Below are 12,263 nucleotides of genomic sequence, written 5' to 3' on the forward strand. Positions count from 1 at the left end.
CCCCAAAACTGCAAGCTGGAGTTAGTGTGCTATGTACAACCTGTGTAGATTGACTGTATTACCCAGATTCAGTGCACTGTTTGTATGAACCTGAATCTCTTGCAGAGAATGGGGAGGGAGTTTCCTGAAGAAGTGATGTTGATGGATGGGCTGAGCAAATGTTAGCATCTTTTTCTGGGCCCATCAAACACAGTGTGTGCTGGGCCACGTGTGCTAGGAGGAGGTGTTATGGTCACCCTTGCCTGCAGTTTCAGAGGGATGATAAATTCTCCCTGTATGCTTCGTGCTCTAATACTCTAGCTTGTTTCAATATGGCAAGGAGTCAGATTTGTGCGTGCTTACATCTAAATACACATTAATATAAATAATAGGTGAATATTTTTTTTTGATATTCTGTCCAGTGAAAAAATTGGTCAATTGATTAACCTATCACTCAGTCCATTATTCAGGGTTGTATCTGAATGAAATCACAATTATTTATGAAACTTTGATTAATTTTAAATCTGTTCTTGGCTTTGGGCCATCAGTTAAACTGTATAAAAAGAATCAATTAGTCACTTTACCTTTTAAGAATTTTTTTTTTCAAGTTCATACAAAGATTTGTTTCTGTCATGGAAAGACTATAGCCATGTGCCACTGTGTGTGTCTCTTTTAGGTCTGTTATTTCACTTACTGTTTTCATTTAATTCCAAAAATTTGCTGAAAGCTGTGAGTACTCAGCACCTTCCCAAACCAGGCAACTTTAGTTTCACCGCCTAAGTATGCATTCAGGCATTAACTTTACGCAGAAGTGTTTTGAAATGCTGGGCAGTGGTTTCTAGTAGGAATGTTAATCTTTACAAGCACCACCACTGAGATTTCAGCCTTTGAGGGCTACCCCTTGCGGTAATGAAAAAGCCTGTGTTTCAATGATCCTATCATCTCTGCTGGCTGGAGTTTTAACTCCTGGTAGGGCCACTTAAGTCTAACAGGTCAAAGAGGCCAGATGAATTTAAATTCAGTGTTTTGCCAGACTGGCAGTTGATTGATAGTTCTATAACTTACACTCATTAGCAAAATAAAGTCAAGCATCAAAAATGCACTAAGGTAGTCACACTAGCAAGGCAATGGACTTGGCAATTTTTGCAAGTCTTTATGTGAGTCATTGGTAAGGCCAGGCCTCTGCAAGTCTTTTTGGAAGTGAAGTATGTAAGTAAATTTCTGGAGCTTTAGAAAAATGGTTGCAATTATAAAAGTAGATAGTGGTAATGAAAGAAATGGACAAATGCAAGCCCTAAATCCTTGGAGTGTGCAAATATCAGTGCTGACAAAAAGCAAGTTAATAATGAAAAAGTCTTTTATATATCCAAGGATGTAAGATAGTTACTACTCAGCGAGCATAACATTAATTCAGAAACATCGTCATCACTCATAGGATAAGAGCCAGTTATGACTGGGGAGTTACTCATCAGCCTGCTCGGACTGACGGCACTGCTAGGTCAGTATCTTCCTGATAATGGCAATAACAAAAATCGGTGTGGTCAAAATATACTGGAGAAAGCAGTGAGCAAGCACAATACCCGTATTTTAGATCAGCATGAGGGAGAAATTATAATCTGTTCCCAGTGTTCAGAGTGGGTAGAAATCATTGTTAAATATGAATGCCTGTTAGTCGAAGGAGTCATCCAAGTGGAGTCTCTGGGTACTGGTTTAATTGGTTTAACTTTTCCTAAAAGAAAATTTAGGTCAATTTTTTAAGACATGATATGGGATAGATGAGCTGATATTAGAAGCTATCGGAGTTTTTGTTTGGTAAGACTGAAGAACGCATTAAAAATAACCACCCCTTTTTGTGAAGCTGCTTCAAAACATGAGAGTGATGCTTTGCGATGTTTTAACTTTGTTTTTGTCAGGGACGGAAAAGTGCTGTGCTCCTCTTGGAAATGGTGTAGCTGCAGTTGAAATATGTTTTTGTGAGCCACGCTTAAGAGTAGATAGACCAGATAGAGCCCAGGGGAGGGTGACAGGAGAAGAGGATTAGAAAATGTGTTTATGGAAACAAGGTGAAGGAACTCATTTGTCTAATTTAGCAAGAAGGGGCCTGAGGGGAAACTTCACCTCCCCAAACATACACAGATGATGGGAAGCAATAGTGAGCAATTGTTCCAACACTGGGGCGGTTGTTCAGGGCTCCTCATTAGAGGCTTTTAAAAAGTGGTTAAAGGAAACTCTGCCAAGGATAGCCTACAACTGCTTGATCCCAACTTAATGCAGAGAGTGAGGCCAAACAGCTTTGAAATTCTTTTCCAACTCTTCCTTTTTTTACAATCCTAGAAAAAGCATAAGGAAAAGGCTAATCAAAACATTACAGAATTAATTTCCACTTGGACTGATGAAAGAAGCCTACGTGTGTCAATGCTCGGATCCTGTACGAGTCAGGATCTTTGTCTTTTTTGAATGATTGTCTTGTAGATACTGCAACAGCTGTTATTGATTTTCAGAAAAGTGTCTCTGATGTCTGCATAACTGAGGGACACAAAAGAAACAAGCCAAGAGAAGCATTAACTCCTCAAAAATAGCTCTACAGAAAGAGACAGCAAAAGTTGTAAAACAAAGGACAGAGCAGTACAAGGCAGCATGAGTAGAAATGAAGGGGATAATTTGATCAAGAAGTTGAAACAGTTGGTAAAAGAGATTTTAGTGAAGCATTCTACCAGTTCAGCTACTGAACTTGATTCTGACGTTGTTGTTATGGCACAGTAAGAAGACATGATAAACATTCTTAAACTTCAGAAAACTTTGGGTGAAACTCGAATTACCAGGGAAATACTTGTGAGAATGAGATGAGGAATGCAGCATTATAGACATTATAGACAAAATGTCAAAGAACAGAGATGCAAGCAATCATAGCAGTCAGCAAACTGAGCAACTCTGGCTGTTATACTTCTTCCAGTAACAGAGAAACTCTTCTACACTGTCATATAAAATAAAATGAAAGAAGTTGTTGTGCTGAAGCCTGGATTTTGACCTGGAAAATTAACCTGTCAACTGATTTTTTTTTTACACAAGGGTTAATCATTCAAAAGAACATCAAATAGCTTAAAAAAAAAATCGTACTTTTTCTAAAATCACACGAGAGACTTCTTCATAAATTACTATTAAACATCTTGATGTGTCACCGTATGCCAATATAAATAATTCTTTTAAGGTGCAGAATGCGCAGCTAAATCAATGTAAACTCGAGCTTGTGATTTGATAATGGATAAATGTCAAGCATGGTTGCATTATCTCCCCTCTGGTATTTGACTGGCCATTACGCTGAAACACGTAGAAGATACAGCACAAACACTGTATGACTCAGAAGCCATGCATTGGAATGAGTTGGATTGTGGTGGTTTTAAAAGTCTTGCAAATGGCAAAAATCCCCCTCATGTAGATCAAGATGCTTCGGCAGCATAAACATGAGCTGATTCTCAATCAGGTGTGAGTAAACAACAACCACTGCAGAAAGAACCCCTCAGGTCCCAGCACACACATTATTTTAGGAGGCATAGCGTACAAGCGGTAATGAACATCCTTTGCAGTAGATTATGGGTCAGTACAGATGTATAAAAGGAAATGCTGACAAATAGTCAAAATGTGCTTCCGCTTAAAAGAGACTTGATTTTCAAGGGTCTGCAACTGGAAGGAAAAATCTTCAACTCAGAAGTTATCTCTGATGGAGAAAGAAAGCACCTTAAAAAGACTAGGCATTAATTTATAACAAATACCAGAAATCATCAGAGTTTTCAAATAATTATGCTTTATCCTTAAAGCTATTGAGAAAGGAAAATGAGAAATATTTGCTGGGAGCTGTGAATAAAGGCAGGGCGTTAGCCATGACAGCTCTGCCATGGGGCAGCTGGAGGAGCAAAAGAAAAAGGCCCGCAAAAAGAATCTCTCTAATTGAACTTGATGCAGTGTGGGAAATAGTGCAATACTTAACAATTCTGGGAATCTGTAGAAAGCTGTCCAAATCTGAAAAACTTGGCAAGGCCTCATTCTGGCCTTAAGCGACTTTGGATGGCAGAGGAAAGAATCATTCTGGAGTTTAAGGATCTCTTGTGTTTGCAGCTATAAAAGGTTTGTGTATGGCATATAACTATTTCATCAATGAGTAATGTATTATGGGGGTAACTACCTATTACTATTTCGCTTAAGAAAATACTTTTGAAAAGGCATTGTGTGCCAAAATTGCAAGACTAAATATATTTTATTGTATAAAAAGACATTAGTGATTGCTTCCTGGAGATGAGCATTATAGGTTTCAATTTGTGGCTACAAAGCAATGAAATTTTCAGTACACTCAGAAAATTGTACGCTGTGTATTAAGTGAATTGAGGAGTTTGAAAATGGATATGGGTGTTCAATTTTTATATTACACAACTGTGGAAGAACTAGGGAAAAACACCTGCTTTGACTTTGACCCACAAAGGAAAACGCTGATGCAAAGTTGCTAATTAAAAGCAAACCAAAAACCAAATCACACATATACCCCGGGACTTGCTCAGATGCGTTCAGTGCAGGCTTCTTATAAGCTACGAGGATCACTCAAGTGCTTGTAAAATGAATAGAAAACTTCACTAGCTTTAAATGAGTGCAGGCTGGGCAATCACATGTTCCCTTATCACTTCCAAAAATGACCTGCTTAGAGCAAATTGAAGCACTTTGATAGTTCCGATAGCTGTACAATTCACATGTTCAGAGTGGTGATCACCTTCAAATTTAAGCACTTAATTTAAAAGCTTCAATAATTTTAAATTGCTATGTGCCACCGAGTGGCAGATAGAGACTCAAGTGCTACAGTATTTTAAAAACACTTTGGTGTTCTGCTTAATATTTTTATTTCAGGGACTTCAGTGAGGGTTTCCATAGTCGAGTGTGGAAAATGGAACAGATTTCAAGATTAATGTAGAAAAGTAAGAGACTTTATGGTTTTTAAAAATCGGAGTAGAGAAGGTCTTCTCTGGAGAATGTAAAGCTCCTAAGCCCCTGCTTGGCCTTTTCTCTGATCTGTTTGACCAACATCCTAGTGTGGGCTGCATCAGAAGGTAGAAAGAGATAATGGCGTTTACATGGGCATCAAGAGACTTTTCTGTCTGTTTACTCTCCCAAAAGAGCCTGCTTGGTTTAGGTTTGTTTCTGCTTAATGCCTACTTCTGCAGAAGCAGCTAGGAATAAACCTTTACTGTTATTTGAACCCTTCCCCACTTGTGGGTTCAGATATTTTTATCTGGCTGCAGGTTTGTTATTTTGATTTTACTAAGCTTCAATTTTATGTTGGGTTAAATCCTTCCCGTGTGCTTTTAACTAGCCCTGTACAAAATTTATCATTTAAATGCTTTGCTAAAGAGTGAGCTGAACTGTAAGCATCTACTGCGGACTTTGCCTGAGTAGACAGGAGAGGTGCAGAGCCTACCACGAAGACCCATGCAGCCCCATAACTCCGTCTGGCTCCAGATGTAGGGATTAGGATTTTTGAGTAGAATGGGTAAGTCAGGCTTCAGAAATGATTATTCACGCCTGCTTGGGAGGAGACACAGGCTTTGGACTAGGAAGGTATCACTCCAGCCTCCTGAAGCCTGGCTGATAGAAGGTACCACTCTTCAGACTAGAAGAGGAATGGAGCAGGGAGCAGCAAGCTGTAGCCCCCAGAAAGCTTGCAAATGATACACTAAGAATTAAATCTCTGAAGAGCCTAGGAGCAATTCACTAGAGCTGATACCTTGTGACCTCTCATTTAGCAGTACAAGACCAAAATTGGGTTCCTGAGAGGTAAATGTGAATAGTGTCTTTCACTTACAGAAAACTAGAATCTGGCTCACAGAGATTTTATTATTGAGGGTGCCACTTTAAATGCTAATCACTATTTGCAGGTTCATTACAGCTTCAGACTGGCCTCTTCAAAGGAATGAAGGGGTATTATGTGTTCATCTACCAGCGAAATTCAAACTTCTTTGAAAATCCCAGCTTGAAGGTACAAGAACACAGACCAAATGTGAGTTCAGTGATTGTTTTGCCAAGGTCTCTTTCAGTATCCACTTCTGTGAGTACAGACCCAGCCTACACAATGATCTTGTGTTGGCGTCCCTAAGTTGGACCTATGGAGTATTGTGAAATCTGACATCAGACGAACATCATGCAGCTGGAAGAGAAGTGGCTGTTTCTCTGTGGGAGCTGAAATAAACTGTGCTGGCAGGGTACAGAATCATTCCCTAGTACAGTGTGCCAAAACACCCAGTGGTTAAAATGGGAATTTAGAAGTTCTGATGTTAAACCTATTAATGCAGCCAGTGTATATGCATCATACTGGATACCACTTTCATGTTATAAGGAAAGCTGATCTGCTTCAACTCTGGATTTTATTTCTAATAGCCAAGTACACTGACGCACGACTTGGCTTGACACACCACTGGTATTACGCAATTGAAACTCTTCTTTCTATTTAGTGAAGAACCCTTTGGATCTCTGCCCTTGTTTGATGATTGTTTTTTCTTTTGCTGAACGTAAGCAGGTTGTGTAGGTTGAATTGTGACTTTCCTGTCTGCAATCTGAACAGCCAGATTAAATTTTAAACTAACCTTTCCCGGCCCCACTCCTGACTACTTGAATTGATTTATACTGTGTTTAAGTACAGTAAAACTGTGTTGAACAATTTCTTCCATTTGTAATGAATATCAGCTTACTTTCCTTCTTGTTCTTTTTTCCAAGAGCATACATTTTTTGTGACATATCCCAGGAAGAACTGGTTTCCTTCTGCATTTCAGCGTTTACTTCAATACTCCAGACAACTTGTATTTTGGGTCTATGAGTGTGAGTTTTTCTTCACACCCCTGACTTCCTGAAATCCAGTGCCAAGGTGTTTAGATCTACTTGTCTTACTCAAGGGTTGCGTCTGCTGACTGAAGCTTGCATTTAAGGTTGTGAAAAGTTTAATACTCCTCCTTCCAAAGTGTTCAGGTGTTGAAAGCAGGCTGCTAACGGTTTGTGAACAGCCATGCTGATGCTTGCAGTGAGGTCAAGCAATGTGAAAATTAACTTGGCTTTTGCATCTGAGTGAGCCTAGTGGTCAGCAGGTCACTGTAGGTTTGTCACTTGTCTTGTACATGACAAGAAGGTGTCAGAAATCACCTAGTGCACAACTAGGGAGTTTCTGCCTGGCATAACTGTAGAGACCTGGAGATATAATCTGAAGCCTCGAGTTTTAGATATCTCTACTTCTGGGGGGAAGGGTGGCGTAAAATCTAAAGTAATTCTGAACAGAATAAATGTTAGTTGAGAAGTTTGGGAATTTCGGGAGGGATGTTTGTTTTCACTCATTTTCTGGTTAGAAATCTGAAGGTGAGTATCTGAGAGGACTGTGAAGCTTGCTAATTTTGGAATAATGGTGTTGCTATGTTCTTGATGGCTTTTGTCTAGAAAAAGGCGACAGGCAAAATCAAACTTTTCTTTGAGTGAATTTATCGGCCAGTGCATGGGACACAGTTAGGTTATTTGCTCGTTTGTTTTTTTAAGGAAAAATCAGTAATCTCTGTCTTGTCCTTGAATTTCTGCTGATTTCCTCTGATGTTTCAATATGAATTTGTGTTTTATCCCATTACAAACTTCCATTTCTTATGTTCTTTCTCTATTAATAAATTTCCATGCATTCATTTACCTGTTCTTTTTCCTGAAAGTTGCTGTCCACAGAGGGTTTCTTACTCCTCAAGTTATTTACTTTATAAAGTCCTGAATGGACTCTGTAGGCTGTAATTATGAATTGTTACTGAACCAAATAATTTGCGCAAGAATGTGATATTAACTTTTATAAATGGTATTAGACAGCTACTTCACAGTTCACTTCTGATGCCACAGCTGTAATGCTGAAAGACAGTAGACGTACCTGACTAGCCCTCACACCAGCCTGGGCCTGAAAGAAGTGGGAAGACTATAACAAAAGAAAAGGGCTGTGGTTTTTGGTTTTTTTTTAAAAAAAAAGCTTCTAACATGTCCCACAAAAACTTCTCTAATTTTTCAAAGTCCTTATCTTTTACAAAAAGTATTCTATGGCCATCTTGTAAAGCAGCCTTTTAATTACAGAATCCTTGATTGACTTTCTCAATAACTCGCTACAGGTGCACAGTGGTCAGGACAGAATTATACCACTGTACACCCACGTCTCTGTCCTCCCATGGCTGGAAAAAGTACTTAGGATTTTCCCAGGGATGTGACTTTGTCATGGAAACTGCACTCCTTACCACTAAAATTGTGAACATTTTTAATTTCCTCTTGGGAAGAAGGAGAATCAAATTAATTCCAAAGCTGAAAATGTTGAATGGCATTCCCAGACTCACCAGTGGTTTATATAACAGAATCTGTCACTTCAGAAAATTCATAACCCAATCTCTCTTCATAGTACAAGCAGCCTTATAATTTAACAGCATACGAAAATTCAAGAATGCCAATGTGGGCACCCCTGTGTTTCACTGCAGGAAAGAATTACAGCACAGTTCTCAGGAATTCTATTGTGCATGAGCTAGCAATAGCATATAAAATGCTGGTATTCAACTAATATGCCTTTATTTTACACTGTGTCTCAATTGGATGAAGGAAAAATACCCCCCAAAAATGTACTGTATTTTGAATATTGCAAAACCATGGTTATGTTTTCCATCAGAACCATTTTAGTAAGGTAAACATACCACAAAATCACAGAAAATACTGCTCTATAAATAAAGATAGCAGCATGAGAGGTGGCTGAGTCAGTGTGAAGTATAGCAGGGTTTTACTGGCAAAAAGGTGATATTTTGAATATTCATAATTTATTTACTGTATATATCTTAAAATTTCAGCCTGTTCATTATATATGAAATTGAATACTATAGTATAGTAGGAGACTAAAAGGCAAGTATTCATTTCTAGCTTTAGCATCTCAGTCTTTAAACAAGACCTGCTCCTTAGCATACTGGTAAGACAGATGGATAAGTGTTGGTAGATATGAGATTTATAGTGTGGCATTATTTAACTCCTCTGTAATTTGCTTGTACTAGTGCCCTTGAGACACGTTTTTTTTTCAGAAAGTGTGATTTTTCTACATTTATTCTAGTGATGGTATATTGAGAGTTGTTAAGGAAATTAAAGTCACATTTCAGGCCCCAGTTCAACAAAGCATTTAAGTAATGCTTAACTTAAAGTACATTTTAAACTAAATCCTATTTAACAAAGGTAAAAAGCAGAAGCTTTCAGAGGGCCTTTCTCACATGGTTAAATTGAAATGTGTAGGGGTTTTGTTAAAGTGAACTTAGAAATGCTGCCTATAACACAGGCTCAAGAGACTTTCTGTGAAAAAGGACTTTTAAAGAAAATATTACCTGTTGTCCAGATTGCCTGTGGGATGTGGGGAAGAAAGCAGGAAACTCCATTCGAATTTTGGAGCAGAATATAAAATGAACTGGATTTATCTTGCTTAGAGGAAGTGTTTTGAGACCCCTAAAAAAGGTGTTTTGACATGAAAAAGAGCCATGTCTCAGCTCACAAACTTATTGGGTAGTTAGGCATGTTCCTCAGAGACATCATGGCATTGAAGGCTTTTCTGAAAAGCTAGAAAAAAGACCTTGTCTAAGGATGCATGGAGAGACCTCTATCAAGCTGGCAGTTAAATCCCTTGTATCTTTCTGTCATTGGTAATGCTTTCTCTTTTAGTGGCAACATCTCTACTCCCTGTTCTGGAGTAACTTCAGGGGGTTATATTGATACTTAATGACTGCTTTAAAAAGTTTGCCTATTAGAGTCCCAGGTTCTGTTAAAGAACATTAAAAGTTTTGATAGATAAATATCAGGTGTGGTATTGCAGAGCACAATCTATATTTCTGGATCTCCTTGGCAGATTCCATGAGACACCTTTCAGATTTAGAAGTAAAATGCCACTAAAAATAATTTTGTCCAGCTCACCTTCCCCAATAAATTGGAAGCAGTTATTTACAGTAGTGAACCCAGATACAGTTATTTTCTTCATACAGGTAATCTTCCTTAGGAAAATTCATTAATATTCTTTAGGAAAGTAGCTGGTGGCCTTGTCTTCTGCCACCTGGTGTGATGCAAAATAAAAATCCATGGTTTTACCTGTGAAGACACTCAGATGACCAATAGCGAGGAAAAGAAAAGTGAGTTTCTGGGTAAGTAAGCACAGTTTCCTAGTTGTCCATGAAAGACTTAAGGAAAAAAAATTAAGAATAGCTCTCAAGTATAAAACACCAATCACGTTGACAAAAATATTTTTCCACCCAGTATTTTGGATTGTTTGGGAGATCAAAATATATCTAAACCCCAATTTTTGTTAGAGAAAAGCATCACATTTATCATGTTTAAGGAAAATTCCTGTGTAATAGAAATTCAGCACTGCAAAATCAGTTATTTTTCCATATGACAGTGTTGGCAAAGGTTAGACTCAAAAGCTTTCTTAATTAATTACGTCTCTGTATTTCAACATGTGAATGAAGGTTTTGACAGCCTAATAGAAAATGTATGTATGGATCTGTAGTGAATCTGAACAAACACACGTTAACATGTAGCTAACGATACAGGGCGCTTTTCTTTATGTAGTAGCAAATTGTTAATAAGCAGAAGAAAGTTGATTTAATGTTGATATTGCAATGCACAAGTCATTTCACTACATTTTTATTCTAACTTCAAGACACTTAGAATTTCTTCTGGGTACTTTTTATTAAGTTTGTCTGAAGAGGGCAGCCTTTCCTAATGCACTCGGAATTTTCTTACTGTGGCAAGGTTACTGTACACTGAACAAATTGACAAAGGACGCACTCACAGTCCTGAGTTTGCCCCTCATTATTGCTTATATTTTCCTTGAAGTCTCTTTCCATATATATTTATCGACCAACTCCAAAGGATATTATTATTTTAAATATTTGACCTCTGCTAAAAACCAGTCCAATTTCACTCATTATCTGTGCTAAAATTACTGGAGGCTTGCTGTGAGATTTCTAGAAAGATATTTAAAGAGAATGTTATTAGGAAATTTCTGAAAATATGGGTGCTGTTTATTCATTCTGCAGTCTAGAAATAAGGGTCTTAAGTGCTAAGAATGCACGTGAATAAAGCAGGGAAATATTCATCCCTTTCTGTTGACAGTTCTCCTTATTTTTCATGTTTTCTATCCTGAACTCCTCTGCAGGCTTCAAAGTAGACAGAGTTATGATACCTTTTTCCTTTATTTTATGTTTTAATCATAAGGAAACATTTAAAAAAAAAATCTTACAGCAAATTTGTGCATTGCAATGTTACCAGGAAAGATGAATGGCTACTCCACACTTAGCAATTAGTGTGATAGATTTAAGGGCTCTTAGAAGAATTTATTGCTGTGGTGTGCCTCAATCACGGGGCAGGGAGGGGCATTTGAAGAAGCTGGAATGATATATTTTCACAGTTATTGCTGCTCTAGCCACTATGTCCCATCTCTCCTCTCGAAATGACAGCCAAATTTGAATGCCTGTCTCACCTTCTTCAGTGTTAGGATTTAGATTGTGCGATAGGCCTGGAGGAGTAGGAGCACAAGCTAAATGCAGGGAACTTAAAGGCTCAAACTTGTAGAAGAGGAAGGTAGTGGAGGCAATAGGTGTAGGATTTCACAGCCTCTAGATAAATGAGCATACTGTTTGCAAAAGAGTATTATTTGGCTTACTAGAATCTCTATAAAAATCATGTCCAACGGGTTGCTTGGGCAATTAAAATGATGGTGTGGATCCTCTGCAAAACAGTCAGCTAACTGTATTCTCAGTAATTCTCTGTAGAAATGCCTACAACAAAATGAGAGCCCAGCAAGTTCGCTGTGGTGGTTGACAGGTAGTAAACTTTGTACGGCTTCCCAGTCACAGCACCTTAGCAGTGGCTACAGTCAAACTGCAGTACAATGTCAACCCTTCTGTTCATCAGCTGATGATTAGGCAGTATCAGTGCTAATCTAGTCAAATGATCCCTTTTTTTTGCTCTGGTGACTTTGTAGTTTTTTAAGGAAAATATGAGTATAAAAACATATTTCCCCACTGTTACTAAGTAGCAAATAATTGATTTTCTTCCTCCTGCAAACTTGTACTATTATTTAAAGCTGCCAGATGTTTAAGCTGCCACACTCATTGTAACTCAAGATCATTGTCTTACGGAAAGCTTGCTCAAAATCATAGAATCATAGAATGCTTTGGGTTGGAAAGGAACTTTGCAGCTCATCTAGTCCAACCCCCCTGCAGGAGCAG

Source organism: Phaenicophaeus curvirostris, chromosome 6 (genome assembly GCF_032191515.1).
Source record: "Phaenicophaeus curvirostris isolate KB17595 chromosome 6, BPBGC_Pcur_1.0, whole genome shotgun sequence".
In the NCBI taxonomy this organism is placed as follows: Eukaryota; Metazoa; Chordata; class Aves; order Cuculiformes; family Cuculidae; genus Phaenicophaeus; species Phaenicophaeus curvirostris.